Source organism: Trematomus bernacchii, unplaced genomic scaffold (genome assembly GCF_902827165.1).
Source record: "Trematomus bernacchii unplaced genomic scaffold, fTreBer1.1, whole genome shotgun sequence".
Lineage (NCBI taxonomy): Eukaryota > Metazoa > Chordata > Actinopteri > Perciformes > Nototheniidae > Trematomus > Trematomus bernacchii.
Genome location: NW_022987745.1, coordinates 153,183 through 165,699, shown reverse-complemented (window position 1 = coordinate 165,699; position 12,517 = coordinate 153,183). Strand labels below are relative to the sequence as shown.

Genomic DNA, 12,517 nt, shown 5'->3' with positions numbered 1-12,517 from the left:
AATACAAATATTCATATTATATATATATATATATATATATATATATATATATATATATATATATATATAGCATATCATTGATGCAGTCTTTCTGAACACTTTTAAAATAAAATACTGCAAATGAAGAATATTTGTAACCCTTTAACAGCCAGCGCCACCATTTGGTAGAGCTCATTTTGTGTCATCATATCTTGTTGAAAAATAAATTAAAAAGTTTAACTCCATCTGATTCAGCCAGCTCTACCCTTTGGTTGACATGTTAAGCACAAAACAACCTCTAGATGTCACTGTGGTTTGAATAGAAAGCCCTTCAGCTAGCTTCAACTGAGAAAGTTGGCATGCTAAAAATCACTCCTGAAGAAATCACTCTTTTTGGTCAACTTTTGTAAGGTAATGTCATGTTTGACATATTTTAGTGTCAGAGCACTGAGTGAACATAATTAGATAAGTTGATGCACAAACAAAGTTTTAACAAGGGTGTAATTATTTTTTTGAAAATATGCTCAACCAATCGGTCGATTTGGCCTTTTATGGTAAACTAGCAATACGACTTTTTCAGTTTCAGAGATGTTTTCCAATAAAATATGGTAAATAAATGGCTAGATTCATGGTAATATTACTAAATCTAGTACTGCCTTATGAGTCTCAGAGTGAAAGAGCGATAATAATTCATAAAGCAGCTTTCATGCATGGCATTCAGCCCGAAGTTGCACACAGATGAGCAAGTTAGGCCAACACAGGATATAGACATTTGCTGTTAGGCCAGTGGTTTCCTGTTAGGCCAATTCAGCATCGTAAGATGAGCAAGTCTTTTTTTATTATGAAAAACACTTAACATTACTTTTTTCCCTTTTTTTTAAATTATAATTTATTATCTTTTATGAATATATCTATATATTGCTCATTTTCCATAAAATAATTTGTTTTATTTCAGTTTGTGTTTTATTTGAGTTTGATGCATACAAATACTGTACTGTATGATGATTGTTAAAAATGCACTTTTACCATAAAAACAAAACTGTGTGGTCAGTCAAAAAAAAAGAAATGTGTTTGTGGTTAGTTGTGGCCCATTTGATACAAAAATGCAAACAAATAATTGTTCCATAGCTTTTTTCTTGGTCTGGCAGTTAAAAGGTTCATGTTCTGCACAGATAGTGCCTTAACTTGAAAACACGTGGCAACTTTATTAATACAGCAGATGAAAAGATTTGTGGAAGTATAAATTCTTCATGGGCTTCTACATTCTTCTCTTGCATACATATATTGTCTTCAGACATGCATAAATTATTTATAATATTAAATGTAAACATTGAATGAATGTGCATGAGAGCAATATGTATAAATATGTGCGTTAAAATATATGAATATGACAGCAAAATGTACATGTGTGAGTGACAATATATGAATGTGTGCATTGAAATATGATAATATGAGAGCAGAATGTATGAATGTGTGAGTGTGTGAGTGTAAATATATACTGTACGTGTGTGAGAGTGAAAATGTATGTATGTAAAAGGAGATTGTATGTGCGTGAGAGGACCAGTATGAATTACGGCCACACACACACACACACACACACACACACACACACACACACACACACACACACACACACACACACACACACACACACACACACACACACACACACACACACACACACACACACACACACACACACACACACACACACACACGAGAGAGAGAGAGAGGTTCCAGGTTGAATTGAGGCGAATATTTGTAATGTTCAAATGATAATAAACAAACATATAAAGCATATTTGTCCACTCATATGTTGATAAGAGTATTAAAAACTTGAAAAATATCCCTCTAAGGTACATTTAGAACAGATACAAAATGTGCGATTAATTTGTGATTAATCGCGATTAACTATTTTAATCGACTGACAGCCCTATTATGTACACATTAATGTAACATCTCTGCAGCAGAAACATCCTGACAGCTTAGTTTGTCTTAAAAAGAAAGATGTTTATAACATGAGTGCAGTGCAGGGCTGAGGGTTTACAAGCATTCTCACTGAAGCAGACCAGGACACCAACAATATGAACAAAGGGCTGAGACTGTAGAGGGTTAAGATGCTCAGTGAGGATCAGAGTAATATCAGCCTGATGTCTGCAGCTCAGAGTCAACACAACTCTCACATATTCATCTCAGCACAGAAGTTACAGATGGAGAACTGACCTGAGAGTCTCCAGTCTGCAGTCTGGACTCTCCAGAAGATCTCTCAGCAGCTCCACTCCTGAATCCTTCAGATCGTTGTAACTCAGGTCCAGATCTCTCAGATGGATGTTGGACTTCAGAGCTGAGGCCAGAGCAGAACAGCTGATCTCTGACAACCTGCAGCCTCTCAGTCTGAATAAAGAAAACATGATGTAACTTTAGAAAACAATGTTCCTGTTTGAAATAACTCCAGGTTTAATAATCTGTTCAGAGCTGAAGAAGTTTAGAAAGTGGAAACTCCAAACAGGTTAAAAACTGTGAGAGACAGAAAGAGGAAAAGAGCTCTCATTAATATTAAAGACAACGTGCTGCTACTTCAGTTTAAACTATTCAGTCAGTGTAAACATCATGTAGATCCAGGAACATGTTGGAAACAATTCAAGGTTTAATAATCATGCAGACCAACAAAAACCACAGAAACTGATTCAACTCAAGATCACAACGTTTACAAAGATCACAAATCAGGATGAATTTGAAATGTGAAGAAAAACATGCAGAATATGTATTTTAGGAACAGTGGAGTCATCAAATCACAGCTTCTTCAGAGTAAACTATTCAGTCAGTAAGGCATCATGTAGCTTCAGGAACATGTTGGAAACAGCAACAACTGAAAATACTTGTTTGATAATTTTAACAGAAATATTTTTTGTATTTCTGTATTTTTTATAATTTATTTTCTAAAAGCAGGATGGAGAATATAAAATGTATTTCAGGTGTTTAAAGGTTCAGAGTGAATTATGCAGTGTAGGATTGTTCTTGTTATTTTAATGTAAAGATCATCAGTGCTCTGCCACAGTCAGTGAACTACACTTGTTATAGTTTGTTGTTGTTTAGTCTTTCTGAAGCTTGTACATGGTCACATGTTGTTGTTATTATGTACACATTAATGTAACATCCCTGCAGCAGAAACATCCTGACAGCTTAGTTTGTCTTAAAAAGAAAGATGTGTATAACATGAGTGCAGTGCAGGGCTGAGGCTTTACAAGCATTCTCACTGAAGCAGACCAGGGGCCTCATTTATAAAGGGATATACGCTCAAAAAATGGCGTGCGCCAGTTTCTACGCAATGTTTGCGATTTATAAAATACTAACTTGACGGGAAAATGTGCTGTCCTCCACGCAAACTCTAACCCATGCGTACGCACTAAGCACAACAACGGGAGAGACGAGAAACTGCGACACCGTTGGCAGAAGGAAGAATGGAGAGAAATATGTGGAAATAATACCATAAATAAAATGTTACCTCTCATTTATCAAATATGAAGAATTCATTTTCAAATATTGATTAAAGCCAATCTTTAAATGATTAAACAAACGCCTGTTTGAGACTCCTCAGTGCACACAAAAACATAACTTGGAGAAATAAATAAATACGGATATGCTATTTAAAACCACCTCGAATATGTTGTGTTAATGTTATGAAATGTTTTCTCATAAATGATGCGGTAAGCAGGAGGACAGAATTACGTCTAAACTGACGCCGTTTTGCATTTCTATAGGTTGTAGATACGAGCATGGTTTTATATACTATCACGTTTAATCGTGTTTTATGCCGTTTGCCAAGACTTGATAAGTCGCTCGTAAAACACAGGAGGTATGGAAACTAAGAACACCATATGTGGTAAATTGTACAGCTAATATAACACAACACATTGTATTTCCTTTAACTGGTGGATTATGGATATATAGTTGCTGATCGACAGCTGGAACACAAACCACCAAATACAACAAAAATAATTCAGATCCAGTCGTCATGACTCCACTCCGGAGGGATTCCCCGATCATTTCTTACAGTTTCTCATCAAGGGGGTGTCTCCTGTCCCCGGGACAAACACACTGCCTGAGGAAGGTTATGTGTATTTTTTTTGTCATTAACTTTTTTCGGACCACTTATTTATTTATTTTGGTGACGATCCGACCTCCATGCTGCTACTCTGGTTCAAACTGCATCCACCAAACAATATGATTTATCTCGACCTCCCCACAATAACCAAAATCTGACACGGTGTGAGATGTCTTTTTTAGCTGTTCTATCGTAATTTCCTGCGATCTTCTTCATGCAGTCAGTCAGAATGAATGAATGAATGGGCGTTTCTTTGACTATGTATAGGCAAATATGGGCGTTACGAGTCGATTGTGATTTATAAAGGGAAACAGGCGTAGGGAGTGCCGTACGCACTTCCCTCGCCGGTACGCAATGTTTTGTGAATCGGAAAATGGCGGAAAATTTATGTACCTATTTTTGTGCTTTGTACTACGTAAGCAACCTTCCTACGTCAATCCTATGCAAGGCGTTATAAATGAGGCCCCAGGACACCAACAATATGAACAAAGGGCTGAGACTGTAGAGGGTTAAGATACTCAGTGAGGATCAGAGTGATATCAGCCTGATGTCTGCAGCTCAGAGTCAACACAACTCTCACATATAATCTCAGCACAGAAGTTACAGATGGAGAACTGACCTGAGAGTCTCCAGTCTGCAGTCTGGGCTCTCCAGAAGATCTCTCAGCAGATCCACATCTGAATCCTGCAGATCGTTGCCACTCAGGTCCAGAACTCTCAGATGGATGTTGGACTTCAGAGCTGAGGCCAGAGCAGAACAGCTGATCTCTGACAACCTGCAGTCTCTCAGTCTGAATAAAGAACACATGATGTAACTTTAGAAAACAATGTTCCTGTTTGAAATAACTCCAGGTTTAATAATCTGTTCAGAGGTGAAGAAGTTCAGAAAGTGGAAACTCCAAACAGGTTAAAAACTGTGAGATACAGAAAGAGAAAAAGAGCTCTCATTAATATTAAAGACAACGTGCTGCTACTTCAGTTTAAACTATTCAGTCAGTGTAAACATCATGTAGATCCAGGAACATGTTGGAAACAGAACAAACTGAAATGATTTATTAGTGGTTGATAGTTTTAACAGAAATATAAAACAATTCTACTCATGTATTTTCTTTATAATGTATTTTTAAAAGCAGGATGGAGAATATAAAATGAATCTCAGGTGTTTAAAGGTTCAGAGTGAATTAAACAGTGTATGATTTTTCTTGTTATTTAAATTTTTTTAATAAGACAGTGAACTACACTTGTTATAGTTTGTTGTTGTTTAGCCTTTCTGAAACTATTGTGATGGTTACATGGTGTTATTATTATTTATACATTAATGTAACATCCCAGCAGCAGAAACATTTATTTTACATCATGGCGATCTGGAATGAAGAAACTGAAACTCAGTTGCCACGTAATTTGCTGCCACACTTCCTGCATGAGGTGGACAATAGCTTCTTCAAGTATTTAACGGACAGGACCCTGGAAAATGAAACCTCAACAGACAGTTCACTCATTTGTAACGATGTCATCATTTGCCTGTCAGTGTGATGATGTTGTATATTAATATCATCTTGGATTATAATTACTGATGCATGGAATGTGGTAGCAGCAGTACTTCAAGGTTGCCAGCCACAATGCTTAAATAGTTTCTTTCTGCTTCAGAGATGTGAAGTTTGTATGTATCACGCAGTCTGTCTTCCGGTTGCCTCTTTTGAATGACGAATACACACTACCGCCGCCTGCTGGTAAGGAGAGTTATTGCCACTCACGCATGCGCAGTGCGTACGTGCTACTTGGCCGTCAGCTGAAGTCTTTGCGGTGTGTTCCAGTGCGACTTTTTGGCCAAGACGCAGGAGACGCGAGGCGACACAACAGTCGGGTCTGTCGGGACGTGTTCTTTGGTGTCAGCTTGGTGTGTCAGGGCCTTTACACTTCTGCAGCTCCCTCCTCACCTGGTTGGTTGTGAGGTGTCATCAACGGGTGGGGGATAGGGGGGAAGAAGAAACAGGAGCTGGTGTGAGAGGTGTCTGTGATCTCAGACCACTTCTTCACGGTGCGTGTGGGCACCGGCTGTCTGTAGACCAGAGGTTGATACACAGGCAGGAGGTGAACCAGGTTGTGATGAGATCTGCCAAGGGGAGGAAGGGGGGATGAGCTGTATGCATCCTTGGTGTTGGCGTAGAGTAGGTCCAGTGGTTTATTGTCTCTGGTGGTGGAGGTAACATATTGTTTGAAAGTGGGCAGAGTTTTTGAGAGAGAGGCATGATTGAAGTCTCCAGAGATCAGGAGAAGAGCATTTGGGGGCTTTGTTTTAATCTTGGTGATTACGGCTTACAGCTAATGAAAACCCCAAAATCAGTATCTCAGAAAATTTGAATATTGTGAAAAAGTTCAATATTGTAGACTCACGGTGTCACACAACACACTCTCACTCCCTAAGCGTCCAGGAGCGACGCTTGGTCAGGGTCCCGTGGCGTCCAGTTGTGACGCTCCGAGGCTCCTTCAGCTTCATAAACGGACGCAAAGAGCTTTCAACTGATTGCAATGTATTCCCATCTGCGGCGGTATTTGACGCTTAGGGAAGCACGGCATTCGTTTGTGTCGGAGGCTGTTAAAGGCAATGTGAGGGTCCATTCCCATTGGATAACGGAGAATTGTACACCCGGAAGTAAGTATTCCCCTTACTGTCGATTGATTTGACAGTGATATCTCCACTACTCATCAACTCAAAAACACCAGATTATCCTTGTTAATTAAACGACATTGATAGGTTTTAGTGTGCAATGCTTTTGTCACGTTTTCCCCTTCAATTCTGAGAAACAAGTCGTTTTCTATGAGTTTTGGATGGCCGAAGACATTACATTACCCACAATCCTCTGTAGCAACCATAGACTGTATACAACAATTAAATAATACATTATTCCGAGTGTGCTTGCTTTTCTCTTTGAAAGTCATCACATAACGGCATTGTAATACACGTTTCGGCTGCATTAAATAAGACATATCTGCCGTAGTTAACTCTATGTATAGAGCCCTGATGACAAGACTTCTAGACAAACAGGAACTGCCGCCAAAACTGAAAACTTGGCGTGGATCTTAAATATATAAGCAATTAAACAACATCTTACATTTCTTTTCACACAATACGTCTCCTTGCAGTATCAACAGTAATTCGGCTGACTTTTATATTTGATCCAATTGGTAGATAGGCTGTATTTACGCCATAACGGTGCACAGCTGATAGAAAGGGACACCTACTGGTTAAAGCACGTTATTGCATTTTATAATTTTATTATTAGATATTAATAGGATCCCTATAAAATATATTCTTTACTCGTCGTTATTCTCTAATAGTTAATTAAAGACTGTATATAATGACTATTTTGAACATCCCATTCAAGAATTCAAGATTTTCTAAGGTTTATTGACATGTCATATTTTACACAACTACGGTGTAGTTATGCAATGAATGAAAAACTTGGGTCGCAGGTTCCTCAACAGTGCATTACAAGACATCTATCAATATGTGTGTACCTCCACCATTACATTGTCATATTCTGCACATTTCTTATACTATCTACATACATCTTATAAGAGTATAATACATATGTATAATATCAGTTAAAATAAGTGCTTAAACATAGTTAACATTGCAGGAAAGCAATATATTAGACGTTAAGTACTTTGTCAGGCTTAATATTTATCTGTAGATACAAATGTCACTGTGTGTGCTGTGTGCTCTGCATGTGTGACCATCAAAGAGGGTTTCATCCCTCCATATTCATCTTCTATACCCCAGAAGCTTTTTTCTTATTCAAAAGAAGACCTTAACCTAAAGTATTCTTTAATGTTTAAATAAAGCCTTATTAGTTTGTCTGTTTTGCATATCCTCCTATTAATATCTAATAATAAAATTATAAAATGCAATAACGTGCTTTAACCAGTAGGTGTCCCTTTCTATCAGCTGTGCACCGTTATGGCGTAAATACAGCCTATCTACCAATTGGATCAAATATAAAAGTCAGCCGAATTAGTGTTGATACTGCAAGGAGACGTATTGTGTGAAAAGAAATGTAAGATGTTGTTTAATTGCTTTTATATTTAAGATCCACGTCAAGTTTTCAGTTTTGGCGGCAGTTCCTGTTTGTCTAGAAGTGTTCTCATCAGGGCTCTATAAATAGAGTTAACTACGGCAGATATGTCATATTTAATGCATCCGAAACGTGTATTACAATGCCGTTATGTGATGACTTTCAAAGAGAAAAGCATGCACACTCGGAATAATGTATTATTTAATTTTTTTATACAATCTATGGTTGCTACAGAGGATTGTGGGTAATGTAATGTCTTCGGCCATCCAAAACTCATAGAAAACGACTTGTTTCTCAGAATTGAAGGGGAAAACGTGACAAAAGCATTGTACACACACTAAAACCTATCAATGTTGTTTAATTAACAAGATAATCTGGTGTTTTTGAGTTGATGAGTAGTGGAGATATCACTGGCAAATCAATCGACAGTAAGGGGAATACTTACTTCCGGGTGTACAATTCTCCGTTATCCAATGGGAATGGACGCTCACATTGCCTTTAACAGCCTCCGACACAAACGAATGCCGTGCTTCCCTAAGCGTCAAATACCGCCGCCGATGGGAATACATTGCAATCAGTTGAAAGCTCTTTGCCTCAAAAGGTCATTGCTAAAGAAGCTGGCTGTTCACAGAGTGCTGTATCCAAGCATATTCATAGAAAGTTGAGTCGTAGGAAAAGGTGCACAAGCAACAGGGATAACCGCAGCCTTGAGAGGATTGTCAGCAAAGGCCATTCAAAAATGTGGGGGAGCTTCACAAGGAGTGGACTGAGGCTGGAGTCAACTCGAAATGCGGCGCAGCTTTTGCGGGCTTCACGTAACGCCCATATTTGCCTATAAATAGTCAAAGAAATGCCCCGTATTAATATTAATTCTGACTGACTGCATGAAGAAGATCGCAGGAAATGACAATAGAACAGCTAAAAAAGACATCTCACACCGTGTCAGATTTTGGTTATTTCGGGGAGGTGGAGATAAATCATATTGTTTGGTGGATGCAGTTTGAGCCAGAGTAGCAGCATGGAGGTCGGATCGTCACCAAAATAAATAAATAAGTGGTCCGAAAAAAGTTAATGACAAAAGAAATACACATAACCTTCCTCAGGCAGTGTGTTTGTACCGGGGACAGGAGACCCCCCCCTTGATGAGAAACTGTAAGAAATGATCGGGGAATCCCTCCGGAGTGGAGTCATGACGACTGGATCTGAATTATTTTGTTGTATTTGGTGGTTTGTGTTCCAGCTGTCGATCAGCAACTATATATCCATAATCCACCAGTTAAAGGAAATACAATGTGTTGTGTTATATTAGCTGTACAATTTACCACATATGGTGTTCTTAGTTTCCATACCTCCTGTGTTTTACGAGCGACTTATCAAGTCTTGGCAAACGGCATAAAACACGATTAAACGTGATAGTATATAAAACCATGTTCGTATCTACAACCTATAGAAATGCAAAACGGCGTCAGTTTAGACGTTATTCTGTCCTCCTGCTTACCGCATCATTTATGAGAAAACATTTCATAACATTAACACAACATAATCGAGGGGTGATCAATAACATTTCCGTATTTATTTATTTCTCCAAGTTATGTTTTTGTGTGCACTGAGGAGTCTCAAACAGGCGTTTGTTTAATCATTTAAAGATTGGCTTTAATCAATGTTTGAAAATGAATTCTTCATATTTGATAAATGAGAGGTAACATTTTATTTGTGGTATTATTTCCACATATTTCTCTCCATTCTTCCTTCTGCCAACGGTGTCGCAGTTTCTCGTCTCTCCCGTTTGTGTGCTTAGTGCGTACGCATGGGTTAGAGTTTGCGTGGAGGACCGCACATTTTCCCGTCAAGTTAGTATTTTATAAATCGCAAACATTGCGTAGAAACTGGCATACGCCATTTTTTGAGCGTATATCCCTTTCTAAATGAGGCCCCAGATGATTACAGGAACATCACTGAAGATGTGTCCACATGCATCAGGATGTGTGTGTACACAACTTTTCATTAAATTAACAAAATGTCTAGTCCAGCAAGGATCTAGACTGGTACAAGAAAACAATCCTTCCTACACACAGAGGCATTATTTGATTTATGTCTGTTGGAAAGAGATGCAATACCTCAAGGTGAAAGACATGAAATCAAACACAAAAACATTAATATATATTTGTAATGTGTTTAAATAATGTTTGGTCATGTTATGGGATTACCTGTATGAAGACTCAGTTGTGTGTTCAGGTGAGAAGGATTCAGGAGGCTGGAACAAACAAAGTTAATCATTTTAATAGAAATCAAGTTAAGTTCTAGCTTCATGAAACCAAACCACAATTCTAGAACATATTCAGACCAATTTGAAAAATGCAAATGAGTCTGGATCACACACACACACACACACACACACACACACACACACACACACACACACACACACACACACACACACACACACACACACACACACACACACACACACACACACACACACACACACACACACACACACACACACACACACACACACACACACACACACACACCTCTTGTGGAACGCTGCCAGCAGTCTGGGGTCCAGGATGTTCTCCTCTGGCTCCCAGCTGTTGTGCCTGATACAAATAATAAGACACCAATTACATTAAGAAAATACCTGTAAACTCTTATCACTTCATTTAATTTCAAACCTTTATTTAACCAGATTGGTCCCATTGAGATCATAGATCTCTTTTTCAAGGGAGACCTGCAAGTAAGTAGTACCAGCCAATCACAGCACAGTATTACCAGCCAATCGGGATTGCATCCATTGCAATGAAATTCATTCTAATTGCAATGAATAAGAATGTGTTGGTGTCAATATAACTTTGTCACCACAAATGTCATTTATTTGAACAGCTATTTATCGGCCTCTTTCTTCAAACAATCTTTTTTATGAGAATTTTAGGAAATTATGAAGAGAATGTAATTTTAACAAAGAAGTTATTATAATGGAAGATTTCAACAACTGGGAGGATAAATCTGCTAGAAGACTCTTAAACAGATAACCGATCACTTTGACCTTGTGCAACTGATCAATGGACCTACAAGAATCACCAGGACACAAATTGATCAAATTTTTTGTAACAAACCAGAGAGAATTTCTAAATATTTTAATATGTTAACTGGTCTCTCTGACCACAATATGATTTTAGTCGCCAGGAACCTAACAAAGAGGCGATGTAGCCCTTCATTCAGGAAAAATGATTCTTATGGTATTCCCAAAAACAAATATGAGACCTTTATAAATGCTGTTCAACATATTAAATGGGATGATCTTTTGCTGGGAATAGACCACGAAGAAGACAGTCAAATGTTCTCAAAAACATTAGAGAGCACTATCAGAGATTTCAATTGCAAATTCAAGCAAAAAAATAAGAAAAACACTGTCCCTTGGATAAATGAGGATATTTTAAAACTAATGAATGAACGTGATCTAGTCCTAAAACAAATCCATCAAAACTAAATCAAGCCATGACAGGCATCACTTTGCTATGCTGAGGAACAAAGTCATTAAGAAGTTACGGAAGGCTAAGGCAGACTTCTTCTAGATTATAATAGACAAGGCAGGGACTAATTCTAAAATGATCTGGAAACAGTCATAACTATTCACTGGAAATGAATATAGGGAAAGAAAACAGCTTGAACTTAAAGACAATGGAAAGCTTATAAACAATCCAGCTGACGTAGCTGAAGTTTTAAACCACTACTTCATCGATTCTGTTGCAACCATTGCACAGTGTTTCTCACCTCAACACACTCTCACTCCCTAAGCATCCGGGAGCGACGCTTGGTCAGGGTCCCGTGGCGTCCAGTTGTGACGCGCGAGGCTCCTTCAGCTTCATAAACAGACGCAAAGAGCTTTCAACTGATTGCAATGTATTCCCATCTGCGGCGGTATTTGACGCTCATGGAAGCATGGCATTCGTTTGTGTCGGAGGCTGTTAAAGGCAATGTGAGCGTCCATTCCCATTGGATAACGGAGAATTGTACACCCGGAAGTAAGTATTCCCCTTACTGTCGATCGATTTGACAGTGATATCTCCACTACTCATCAACTCAAAAACACCAGATTATCCTTGTTAATTAAACGACATTGATAGGTTTTAGTGTGTGTACAATGCTTTTGTCACGTTTTCCCCTTCAATTCTGAGAAACAAGTCGTTTTCTATGAGTTTTGGATGGCCGAAGACATTACATTAGCCACAATCCTCTGTAGCAACCATAGACTGTATAACAAAATTAAATAATATATTATTCCGAGTGTGCTTGCTTTTCTCTTTGAAAGTCATCACATAACGGCATTGTAATACACGTTTCGGCTGCATTAAATA

General features: G+C 38.3%; 1 protein-coding gene across 1 annotated transcript in view; it reads right to left on the bottom strand.

The window, feature by feature from the left end:
- Positions 1 to 12,517, bottom strand: part of LOC117496425 (protein NLRC3-like) — a gene marked incomplete at its 5' end in the record, with an annotated part of 52,831 nt that overhangs the window by 21,256 nt on the left and 19,058 nt on the right. The window lies entirely within an intron of this gene.